The sequence below is a fragment of the Dermacentor variabilis genome, chromosome 5 (assembly GCF_050947875.1).
Source record: "Dermacentor variabilis isolate Ectoservices chromosome 5, ASM5094787v1, whole genome shotgun sequence".
Taxonomy (NCBI): domain Eukaryota; kingdom Metazoa; phylum Arthropoda; class Arachnida; order Ixodida; family Ixodidae; genus Dermacentor; species Dermacentor variabilis.
In genome coordinates this window covers 31,285,209-31,298,315 of record NC_134572.1, presented here as the reverse complement: position 1 = coordinate 31,298,315, position 13,107 = coordinate 31,285,209, and positions in this window count along the sequence as shown.

The following is a 13,107-nucleotide window of genomic DNA, read 5'->3' as shown; positions in this document are numbered from 1 at the left end:
GCTGCTAGGGCAGTGTCTCGCATATTAAGATAAAGTATAATCATCGATCAGCCGCAGGTGTATACGGCTGATCTCAAGGTCACAAATTCGGTTCTCGCAAGCGGTGGATGCGAGCGAGACGCAAAACAATGAAAAAAAAACTGTAGCTATACAGACGAAGATCTAGGAAACTCGGGCAGTGCAAATGAATACAGATCACCCGCTAAGACGTATATCTAACACAGAGGGCTCCTTTGGCGCGTTGAACTCAGTTAAAGGAATAACTGGCATATACACACACATTTATTTTCCGTATACAGCTTTATCACGTGCAGAGTCCACTGAAATGCGTACCCGCAGTGGCTTATTTTCCTTGGCGTTAAAGTCAACTCTAGCAATTATTTTTTTTTTATTATGAACCTCAAAGACGTTTATATAGCGCATTAAGCTAGACATTAGTCACGTTCGCAAGAAGTCGTCCGCACTCGCCATCCGTGGTATCCAACGAACTGGTTGTACTATTCACCCTGTACACCCGTGTGCTTAGATTTAGGTGCACGTTAAAGAACCCCAGGTGGTCAAAATTTCCGGAGTCCTCCACTACGGCGTGCCTCATAATCAGAAAGTGGTTTTGGCACGTAAAACCCCAAATATTATTATTCACCCTGTGCTTGCCGTTCGTAATGTCAGAAGCAGTGCTGGGGCTGCGACCGAAGAGACCAGAGCCCGGTGATAGCGGGTATTAAAATGACAATTGCTCTTGCACAAGTCTTCTGGTCTTCTGCCTACGTACTTCCACTTAATTGCAACGAAGTAGCCCCTGGTACCTCACATTAATTCTAAAGTACTGCATAAAATGAAGCCTGCTGCAAAAGAAAGTTACCTCTCCGCGACCCACTGCTTTCGCTACGTCTTATTTTTGTAGGCACCTTTCGTGCAACGCGGCAGTTCAGTCGCGCAACGGGATCCATGGCTGCGAAGGTGACAATACCGAAGGGTCCCGAACTGCCACGACAGACAACCAGTGGTGGAGACCTACTATGACGGAGAAGGCTGCGACTAACAGCACAACAGGCAGGCGTGCAAGCGGTGTGACAAGATTAAATATTCATAGTGCGCTCGATTATTTATGAAGATGTTTGCGTTAAACTCTCCTACATCATAGCATTCCGATTTACTAGTGTTGCATTCTTCTTTCTCAACAGCAAGGTTTCTTAAATTGCGACTCTTTGTTTGGCTTCCGTCTTATCCCAGAGACATAGAAATTTATCTTATCTCTGGCTGCGCATAATGAACCGAAATTCAAAATTGAAAATTCAAGATTCAAACTCCTTAATCTTATTTAGGTCAATTTTACGGCCGTGAAATGGATGCACTTTTGTGTACCCGCACAATTGTTTTGATGCCCGCGGCAAGCATCATTATCACACTCGCTCGTGCCTTTTATCATATTGAGTACACGTTGCTATAAGGAAGGTTATATTGAATTTGTATGATTATTCCTAATTGTTCCATGCGCGTTATGTTAGTTAGTTAGTTAGTTAAATGGGGTTTAATGGCGCAAAAGCGGCTAAGGCTATGCTGCACCAAACAGGAGGTGTTTTAAAATCTAGCTTATGAAGGAAAAGGCTGTGTTAGTAATCTATATTTTATGTAAAAAGCCAGTGTCATCTAGAAATTTACGGAGATTACATAATGGGACTAGCGGATCATCACCTAACATTAGAGCAGGGCGTCAAGGTATGTGTAGTTGATATAATTTGTGCAAGAGAGCTCGTCTGTGTGTTTCAATATGCGTACATGTCAGTAATATGTGCATTACTGTTAGCGGCTCTTGTCATTTCTCGCATGTTGGTGTGTCCTCTTTCGTAAGCAAATAATTGTGTGTGAGGTGTGTGGGCCCAATGCGTAGTCGGCATAAAACGACTTCGATGAACCGCTCCTGATGATAACATGACTTCCACACGCCAACTATGGGTTTCGAGCGATGTAGCTTGTCGGCACAACGGTCCCATTCGCGTTGCCATTTTGCCTTTAAGGCTTTTCTAATCGCACGGATGCTATCTTTGTAGGGAAGTGTTGTGTTTGTTATCTCTTTTTACGCTGCCATCGATGCAAATCTATCGGCTGCTTCGTTACCTGGTATCCCAACATGACTCGGTACCCAGCAGAAGCGGATTGATCTCCCGTATTTGTTAAGCGCGACCATGTTTAGTATATCCTCTAACAGGGGTTCACACTCAGATTTCGGATTTAGAGCCTTCAGTGTACTTAAGGAATCAATGTATATGACTGTGTTTTTGTGCTTGCCAGTGATAATCTTTTTAACTACAACCCACACACCATAAACTTCAGCAGTGAAAACAGAGGCATGTTTTGGTAGACAAATACTTCTTTCCCAATTTTCTGTTACGGCCTCTACACCCACGTGTTCTTTTGTTTTGGAGCCATCAGTGTAGAATTTCATGTGATTTTTATATTTGTCCTGAAGAGCACGGAATCCTTGTATAATATGTTCGCGTGGAGTGTCTCTTTTACTTAAATGTGTTAATGCCCAGTCGAGCAATTGTGTGAAATCGTACAACGGGGCCAACCGTTGTGTTTTCTTGGCAACCTGGAGGACTTCGTGGGGAATTTCATAATCCCGACAGTATTCCTCATAACGAAGGACAAGTGGCCTAATCATGTTCGGTTGATTGGTATAGTGTAAGTGTGGGTTGCATTGTGGGAGGATATTGTAGCATATGTGTTGCGATGATGACTGAATTCTGAGTACGTAGGAAAAAGTGAGTAATGCTCTGCGCTGCTGTAAGGAGGGTTCATTACACTCGACATAATAAACTTTGAATAGGTGAAGTTCTTTAGGCACCACTTGCCAATCGCAGTCCAAGGTTATGTACTAGATCAAGTCGTTGGATGTAAGACTGTCTGGCTGAGCCGTAAACCACGGAGCCGTAGTCTGAAAGGCTACGCACAAGAGGCCGGTAAATACGTGAAAGACAGGTTCGGTCAGAACCCCAGTGCTTATGAGATAAAGCTTTGAGGATATTCAATGGGTTACTTCCCTTAATCTTTAGTGTTTTAATGTGGGCTAGGAAGTTTAGTTTGGTGTGAAAGGTTACTCCTAAAAACTCATGGTCTAGTTTCACCGGCAGTATGACGTCATTCAATTTTAGGGCTGGGTCGCTGCGTAGCCCTCTTTTCTGAGAGAACAAAACAGTAACTGTTTCTTAGTAGAGAAACGGAAACCATTTTTGTTAGCCCATTGTGTAAGTTTATTTATTGTGAGCTGAAGCTGCCTTTCACAGGTTAGCAAACTTGAGGCGTGGCAAGCCACTTGGAGATCGTCTACGTATAAAGAGTGCATAAGAGACGAGGGTATGATCTTATTAACTGAGTTCATTTTTACTATAAAGAGTGTCGTGCTGATAACACAGCGCTGTGGAACACCATTTTCCTGTTTAAACGTATGAGATAGTACTGAGCCCATTCGTACCTGAAATGTTCTATTAGACATAAAATCAGCGAGGCAGTGCAGCATTTTACCCCGGATGCCGAGGTCAGCCAGGTCTCTTAAAATTCCATATCTCCATGTGATGAGAAGCCAACAAACACTGACACCAAGGACAACATAAGGGAAATTACTTGTTCTTAGTAAATGAAAATAAAGAAAGTATCAAATAATCGAAGTTAAAGTGGATGAAAAAACAACTTCCCGCACGTGGGAGCCGAACCCACAACCTTGTCGTGTTTGTTGGCTTCTCATGATATGACTAATAAAAATCGGGCCCCTCGGTTAACCCCCTTTCTTCTCGTTTATATCTCCATGCGGTGTCATAGGCTTTTTCTAAATCGAAGAAAACTGCAAGACAGTGTTGTTTGTGTAAAAATGCATATCGAATTTCATGTTCTAGACGGACAAGATGGTCAGTAGTTGAACAACCCTTTTTATATCCACACTGGTGGGGGTCAATAAGGTTTCTTGATTCTAAAATAAATGAGAGTGTTATACTGATAATGCTTTCATTCATGATAATGCTTTCAAGAACTCAGTTTATTTCTTGTTGTGTGAGGGGGGAAATGTACGGTTCATCTGATCGGCCAGTAGTGGGCAGCTTCTGTTTTTCAGCAGACTGTATTGTAAAAATTCCTTTGTATAATTCCATGAACGGGATACATCGCGGAAATGTTATCCAAGTATATCTCCCTGTTCTTGTATTTTTGTTTGTGTGCCTGGACTTGTAAGTAACAGTATTGGGTAAGATGAGTACTGTCCTCTAAATTTCCTCACCTGTCCCACATTCGTTTCGATGTGACCGTACTATTAATTGAAGATAGGTATTTTTGCCATGATGATTTTTCGGCCTTTCTTCTAATGAATCGTGCTTTGGCTTTGGCTTGTTTGAAGTTTAAGAGGTTGCAATAGGTGGGGTACCTCCGTAGGTTTCCCCAGGCCTTATTTTGCTCTTTTTTAGCGTTGGTACACTCCTTCGTCCACAAGGGATTTAGCTTGTTGCGCACAATACCCGATGACTGGGGTATCGCCTTTTCTGAGGCTGAGATTATTACCTCAGTGAAATTTTTGTTCAGTTCATGAACGCTTAGGTCTGGCGAAAAGAGATCTTCCAGTTTCAAATTTTCCGTAAAGAACGGCCAGTTAGCGAGCTTTAGTTTCCATCGGCGTGACCTAGTGGTTAAAGTTGGTGGTGATGATAAGAGTTTAAGGACTGCTGGTAAGTGATCACTACCATATGACGTGTCGATGCCTCCCACTTAAGATAATTAAAATGAGATGGTGAGCAAAAAGCTTAATCTAAACAACTAAAACTGCGGGAAGTTGGTGAAAAGTATGTTGGGGCACCTGAACTTAAAAGGCAGATATCATTGGATAAGATAAAATCTTCAACCAGCTGTCCTCTTTGGTCAGTTTTGACGCTGCCCCAAAGAGTACAATGAGCATTAAAATCCTCTACTAAAACTAATGGTACCGGTAATTGATCTGTTAAATTTTCTAATTGTTTATTAGCGAAGTGGGTGTGGGATGGAATATACAGTGAGCAAATGGTGATGGTTTTGTAAGATAGAATGGTGACAGCAACGGCTTCTAAAGATGTATTCAATTGGACATTTCGGGTAGGAGTGCCGCCCTGCAAGACTATAGCCACTCCGACTGACAAACGGCTGGAACATTCGCGGTCCCTTCGGACAATGGTGAAACCTTTGAGAATTTGACAATATTTCGGACCGCCATTTGTTTCCTGAAGACATACAGCAACTAGTGAAAAGATGTTGATGATGTCTTTGATGTCACCTAGATCGTGTATGAGACCTCTACAATTCCAATGGATAATAAAAGCCATTTTGAAATTGAAAGATAAGAAATGGCACTACGGAAAGAATAAGAGGTGAGATGTTAGGTGACATGGATTTAAAAAGGCTGAAACAAGTAAGCGATAACCTTTAGGTTATCGCTTTCTTATTTTGACAGGTTATTGGGATTTTGTCCCTCTTACAGCGCTCTAGAGAGCGCTTGTCCTTTGGTGTCAATGACCCCGGGGATTTTGTGTCGACCTCCATCGCTCTCTCTGAAGCGCTGGAGGATCGAGAGTTTGGCGCGGAAACACGTGTCTCGGGCCTTGGGGTTCCTTTGCCCTTGGGGCCCTGCGGGACTGGTGTCTGCAGGGCATCCGAAGATGATGGAACAGCACTGGCTGCTCCCACCACGGGGGTGGGAGGCGTCATTACGGACCACTGTGCGTGGGCTCTCAGGACTCCTCAGGCCTCTGTGACGATGCCTCCAGCTTCGTCACATCGGCATAACTTCTTCGCGGAAGGTACGATAGCCGCTTTCCGGCTTCATAGAACGAGATTTTTTCTTTGACAGTTAGAGCAATTCTTTTTCTTTTTTCCAGCAAGGGCAGGACCGCGAATAAGCTGGATGATCTCCCTTGCAGTTAACACAAAGTGGGGAAGAGGTGCAATTGCCAGCTTGGTGATCGTCGGAACTGCACTTAGCACAAGTTGTTCGTCCTCGACATGCATGCGAAGCATGTCAAAACCTTTGGCATTTGAAACATCGTCTGGGGTTCGGGATATACGGTCTAACATTTACCTTTACATAACCTGCATTAAGCGAGGTAGGCCTTACACTTGTTCCGAAGGTCAGTATAACATGTTTTGTGGGGATTTCTTGGTCGTTCCTGCGGATGAAAATTCCTTGGACTTTAGTAACATTTTGTTCCTGGAAACCTTCCAGTAGTTCTTCGTTGGTCAAGCCAATAAATTCTTCCTCTGATAATATAAACAGGGGGGCGATTCTTGTTCTTTGTCATTTAGTTCTAGGAGGAGGTACCGCTAGACATTTTTGAGGCTCTGTATGAAGGTCCGATTTTTTCTTTTAGACACTTGGCCACTAGGAATGGAGAGAGCTTTCTAACTGGTACGTTCGCTGTACAGTACATAGAACTTGGGAAATGATGGAGCATTGCTCCGAAAAGAGAACTGGAACGTTGCTTCGGTGCCGCATCTTTTCAGACGCCGATCGTAGAGAATAGACGCTTGCGCTGCCATGACAAAAATGTGTATGTTCGGGAACAGCGCCGACCGCCCACCACGGAGCCCAACGAGGGGACGCGGCAGAGCTTGTGTACAAGTCTGCACGACGCCAGTCGTACGCCGTCACTATAACCAAATATGGTGTACCCAAGGTAGGATAGCCACACAAGGTTAACCCTTGCCGCCGTGGAGAAAGTAACTATTTGGAAGGGAGGAGAAGACAGGAAAGGTCAAAAAGTGAGAGATAAAGACGAAGATTTGAGGAGAGACAGGCAGGAAAAGGAAAAGGCGACTGCCGATTTCCCCCAGGTGGGTCATTCTGGAGGTGCCGTCTACGTGAAGCAGAGGCCAAAGAGGCCTTAAAGGTCCGAACAGCCGGCATCGGCTCAACCCCCAGGATCCCCCTCTCCCCGGACACGGCTAAGCCGCGCACGGCTACACGCGGGATGGTCCAACCCTCATGTGCTCGGGTACGTGGTGTCGCAACACACCAAACCCCTGCTGACGCAGACGACCCTGCGGGGATGTGCGCTATGTTATCAGGCATACATTCACTGATATCACAACGCTTCCACTGCCTATCCGTCCGTCCGTCAGTCCGTCCGTCAGGCAAAACATCGTTAGGCCTTTTGCAAGTGTGAACCTCTGTTGAGACGTATGCGTGTTAGAAGCCTGCTCTGCGGCCTTCGTTGATATTTTTTATTTCTAGATACTGGCACTGTGACTGCCATAGCAGGGCGCACCATAGAGATTTCGCATGAAGATGTAACTGGACTATCTTCTAAAGCTGATGAGAACGCCACCAGCGAAGGGCATTCCCAGCAGACCTTCGTCGACGACTTCATCATCATCATCATCATCAGCCTGGTTACGCCCACTGAAGGGCAAAGGCCTCTCCCATACTTTTCGAACTTCCCCGGTCATGTACTAATTGTGGCCATGTTGTCCCTGCAAACTTCTTAATCTCATCCGCCCACCTAACTTTCTGCCGCCCCCTCCTACGCTGCCCTTCCCTTGGAATCCAGTCCGTAAACCTTAATGACCATCGGTTATCTTCCCTCCTCATTACATGTCCAGCCCATCCACCCCCCATTTCATTTTCTTGATTTCAACTAAGATGTCATTAACGCGCGTTTGTTCCCTCACCCAACCTGCTCTTTTCTTATCCCTTAACGTTACACTTATCATTCTTCTTTCCATAGCTCGTTGCGTCGTCCTCAATTGAAGTAGAACCCTTTTCGTAAGCCTCGAGGTTTCTGCCCCATACGTCAGTACTGGTAAGACACAGCTGTTAAACACTTTTCTCTTCAGGGATAATAGGAACCTGCTGTTCATGATCTGAGAATGCCTGCCAAACGCACCCCAGCGCATTCTTATTCTTCTGATTACTTCAGTCTCATGATCCGGATCCGCAGTCACTACCTGTCCTAAGTAGATGTATTCCCTTATCACTTCCAGTGCCTCGCTACCTATTGTAAACTGCTGTTCTCTTCCGAGACTGTTAAACATTACTTTAGTTTTCTGCATATTAATTTTTAGACCCACCCTTCTATGTTGCCTCTCCAGGTCAGTGAGTATGCATGGCAATTGGTCCCCTGAGTTACTAAGCAAGGCAATATCATCAGCGAATCGCAAGTTACTAAAGTATTTTCCATTTACTCTTATCCCCAAGTCTTCCCAATCCAGGTCTCTGAATACCTCCTGTAAACACGCTGTGAATAGCATTGGAGAGATCGTGTCTCCCTGCCTGACGCCTGAAATATATACAAATCGACGACTTCAAATATATACAAACCGGTACGAGCAGATACAGTGTTCTAGTGACGACCTTATACCATGTCAAGATTCCGAATTTAGAAAAAAAGAGAAAGAAACCACAGCACCCTGACATGCACAATGAACTATTGCTTTTATGTTGAAAATGGTCGTACCAAATGACAGAAAATGCGGCACAGCCCATGAACATGGTAACATGCCTTAATTGCGTTTTTTTCTTTTCAGTCTTCAAGGGTCCTCTAAAGGTTTTTTCTATCCCTCCAGGCACTTCTGTCACGCCACTGCATTACGTTTTTCTGAAACAATGAGTGATAACGCCCTGTCTCAAGTATATTGTCGTCGCCAATTTTTAGACATGTAACTACAAACACGTTTCCGTTAAGTTCCACTCATTCCTGCCAATTCCATCGTTGGTACAATGCTCGCGTCAGCGAAGGCCACAAGAAACTGCGAATGATTACAATGCACTGAAACGTAAGGGAGAGCATAACACGCAACTCCATACCCGGCGAGGTTTAAATTTCAAACATCTGAAGCTGAACCCCATGAGCACGATTCTTGGTCCTCACTAGAGAGGGTGTTTCAGCGAGCACTTTCAAAAATGTTTAAAAGTTGCCTGTGGCAGATAGCACAATTCTAGTCGATGAGATGGTCTACTCGAATATGTGGACATTACGTGCACAAAAAAACTGAAGTATATTGTTAACTAATAAAGAAATGTTCAATAATTAAATTTTAAGTAATTATTTGATAACGCATATTGCACTTCGCAATTTGCAAATTGACTGCAAGGCATATTACATGAAACGAATTGTGTGGATGACACCATCTGGGAGATATGCACCGTCAACCTTGCGCTAAATATACGCTGTCGTTTCATTTACTTTCTTAAAACGTCGTTTTATGCATTGAAGCGCGCAAGTAACTGGAACGCCTATGCATTTCTTCACAAAGTTCGGAAATTAATATCTCGAAACTGGTGTCATCCTGAGAACTCGTTGGAAGTGGATCCTCCTTGCGAACTCCCCGGCTAGAATTTCTAAATTCCAATATCTCCCATAAAGTAATTACTTAGAAACTTAATTAGTAATTTCTTGTTAATTAGACAACTATGCATTTCAGTTTTTGTGCAAGTATATCCGCATCTTCGAGCAGACCAGCTCACGGACTAGAATTGTGCTCCCTCCCGCAAGAGATATATTAAAAAAGTTTGAATGTGTTCGCTGGAACACCCGGTATGTGAAGTATAGGATTGGCCCATGGGTGAACTTATCATATACCTGAGCAATTTGAGATGTATGCCATTCGATGCCGTCGCGTACCCTGTTGTATTCCAAGTTAGTTTATGTGTGCTACGCGGCAGACTAGAATATTAGAGGTGGCATTTCTGCGCCAAACGTTAACTAAGCACACTATATCACTCTATTCTGTAAAAAACGAGAGGAAAGGGGGTTAACCGAGGGGCTGGATTTTGATTAGTCCTATCATAAGAAGCCAACAAACACTGAAACCAAGGACAACATAGGGGAAATTACTTGTACTTAATAAAGGAAATGAAAATTAAGCACAAGTAATTTCCCCCATGTTCTCCTTGGTGTCAGTGTTTGTTGGCTTCTTATGATGATGACTAACAAAAATCGGGCCCACCGGTTAAGCCCCTTTCTTCTCGTTTATTACATAACGAGGGTCTTGAATCCGGCAACATTGATGACTTCAGGTAGCACGTGTGGGTTAATTGACCAATTGCCTTCACCCAAAAAGATGACGTTCTCGTGACGCCTGCGGCAGAAAGGACGTTCCACGTTCGCCGCCAAGGTCTATGAGTGGTGGTGCTGGCTAACACTCCCAGGGTTATACTAGGAAACACAAATACCCACGAAAATGGATGGGGAAACGGCGCCGCGGTAGCTAAATTGGTAGAGCATCGCACGCCAAACGCGAAGGTTGTGGGATCGTTCCCCACCTGTGTCAAGTTGTATTTTTCATCCACTTTCATTTCCATTAATTTATCGTTTCTTTATTTCATTTACTAAGCACAAGTAATTTCCCCTATGGTATCCTTCGTGCCAGTGTTTGTTGGCTTCTTATGATATGTATCCTGTGAATTATGACACGAATCATGGTAGCGGGGTAGTTATCAAAATATGTGTTTTTTTTTTCAGAAAGCAAACTGTAAATGCAACTGCAATAGATGTTTTGATCTTCTGTTATTATTTATTCATGTAATCTAATTTTATTACCTCATCATATTCTTCAACTTTTCCTCTTCTCTTGGTTTCCGTTCCCCTTTACCAAAATGTTGAGTAGTAGGGTAGAAAACAGCAGTTCCGGCCGACCACTTAGTTATATATTTGCTAATAAATGTATCGCTTTCGCTCCATTCAGCAGCTACAGGATATAACAACGAAGCATTCGTCAGTGCTTCGTCGTGGTCCTATGGCACTAGTGAGACCAACAGGACTTTTTCGGGTGAGACGTATACGCTGGTACGACCAGGGATGTCTCCATCAGCGTCACGGTGATTGGTGAGGTTACAAGTATACGCTAAAGATTGCCAGGTCTCTCCACATGGTGCCAGATATTCTATGCGACTTTCAGATTCGTTCAAATAAATATACCTACATGATATATATATATATATATATATATATATATATATATATATATAACCATTGCAGGCATTTATTTACTCGTGCATTAGCCGTATTGATGGTGCGCCCATAGAAACTGCAAATTGTTATTCAGCGTAGACATCTAAAAATATGACTCGTAATGTCCGTTAGATGTAACGTTAATGAATTCAGGTAAATTGTAAGCTCCTGTCCAGCATAAGATTATATGGAAGTAATATCGTAGAATTGAACATCGAGTGAGAAATCTAGCGGGAAGTGCGATGGTCATGTCATTATTTGTTCACTATGAATGCTATCATACCCGACCAAAAAGAAAGTGTTTTTGAGAACGGTATAGATCCCCTGGGTTAACATGGAAGCAATCTCCCTTTTCGGTCATGTTCAATAAATATGCATACTTCATTGCACTTTGCATATATATCCGTTTCGATGTCCATCGCTAAGCACACACATATTGCTATAATATGCATGCATGGGTTAAAATTAAATTATGGGGCTTTACGCGCCAAAACCACTTTCTGATTATGAGGCACGCCGTAGTGGAGGACTCTGGAAATTTAGACCACCTGTGGATCTTTAACGTGCACCTAAATCTAAGCACACGGGTGTTTTCGCATTTCGCCCTCATCGAAATTCGTGCATGGGGTAAAATTATTGCCTCTGTAGTCACAAAACTGCTTGTACGCAAGAGCGCTCCTTACTGACCACTGCTCAGGTGGCCCTCCGATAGTCAAATTGGTTGGCGTGGTAATGAGACAACTGCCACCCGTAGATGGACACATATTTGCAGCCCAGTGGTCGCGCAACTGTACAAGCAATTATGAGAACAGCACCAAGTGCATGTCATTAAATTAACTCCAGCCTTAAGCTTCACAGGTTCAGACGTCGCCACTTTTTTTCATTTTCTGTTTACCATACAGACACATACTGGCCAACGGACTCCGACAACTACGCGGTGCAAGGGAAAGATGACCCAGGACCGTCGTCTTTGCCGAAAGTGGTCAACAAAATTAACACGGTTGGAGGTTTTGAAAGACGACCGAGCGACAGTAGTATCCCAGCAGCAAATGGTAGGCTTGGCCGTTAAATCTAGAGCAAAATATAAACTACTATTGCAAATGAAAGCAAACCTTTGTTTGGTTTCATTTATTCCGCTATTGGCTGCTGCAATAGCCTTATTTTCACGCCACACTCATCGTTAAAGGACTGATGTAGGTCCGAAACATCGCCTACTTCTAACCGAGCCATAGTACGTAAAATCCCTGGTCTTCGTATAAAGCATCAAATGTGGTGGTAAGGGGCTGCTCAGGTGCTTAAGAATACAGTTTTTAGATTGGAGTGGTCCAAAAACTGAAGTCTTTGTCTGACTGCCCGCCTATTTGCTCCGAAATTGGTCCTTGTAAATTCATTACAACGAATACTGCCTATAAAAGAAGTACTTTAACAAATCAGCGATGAAGTCAAAGAGTAAATGAACGAGCGAAAAAACCAACAAACAAACGCGTGATCGAGTGAACAAGTGAACGAACGAACGAACGAACAAGAAAATTGCGTTCGATTACTTTCTCACGCTTGCTGATGCGGGATAACGGCAATGTCGGGGACAATGCTGACATGTGTACTTGTTTATCTTGATCTGGTGACCGCTTTCCACCGGCTAGCAAATGTTAAACGTTATCACTTAGCGCAGGACATGCCTGCATGCATAGGAAATTTATCGAATGTTATCGGTGGTTCGATCAGTCGTCTGTTGTCACCGAACCTTGTGTAATCTGAATGTATGCGCGACGCGAATTGTACAGTACTTTCTGGAAAGAACGCGGACACCAACGATTACACTGGCAGCTTCGTCTAGTCATGTATCGTCTAGTCAGTCATGTAGTCATGTCACGCACTTTACCTGCACATCAGATTTTCTAAGATCGCCGATATGACTCCCCACTATCGTTGTGAATTGTGTGTTACTTCTTTTGCTGGGCACGTGTTCGCCCAATAAAATATTACATTTTTAACTCACAGTTTCGACACTACGTCATTCTTCAGCGTCGCTACAACGGGACAATACGAAGAAACACAGACTTCCAGCGCTGACTGTGGCGGTACTACGAAACAATTCAAGCCAGAATTCACAAGACTTCTCAATCAAGAGTGTTACCTCATTAAC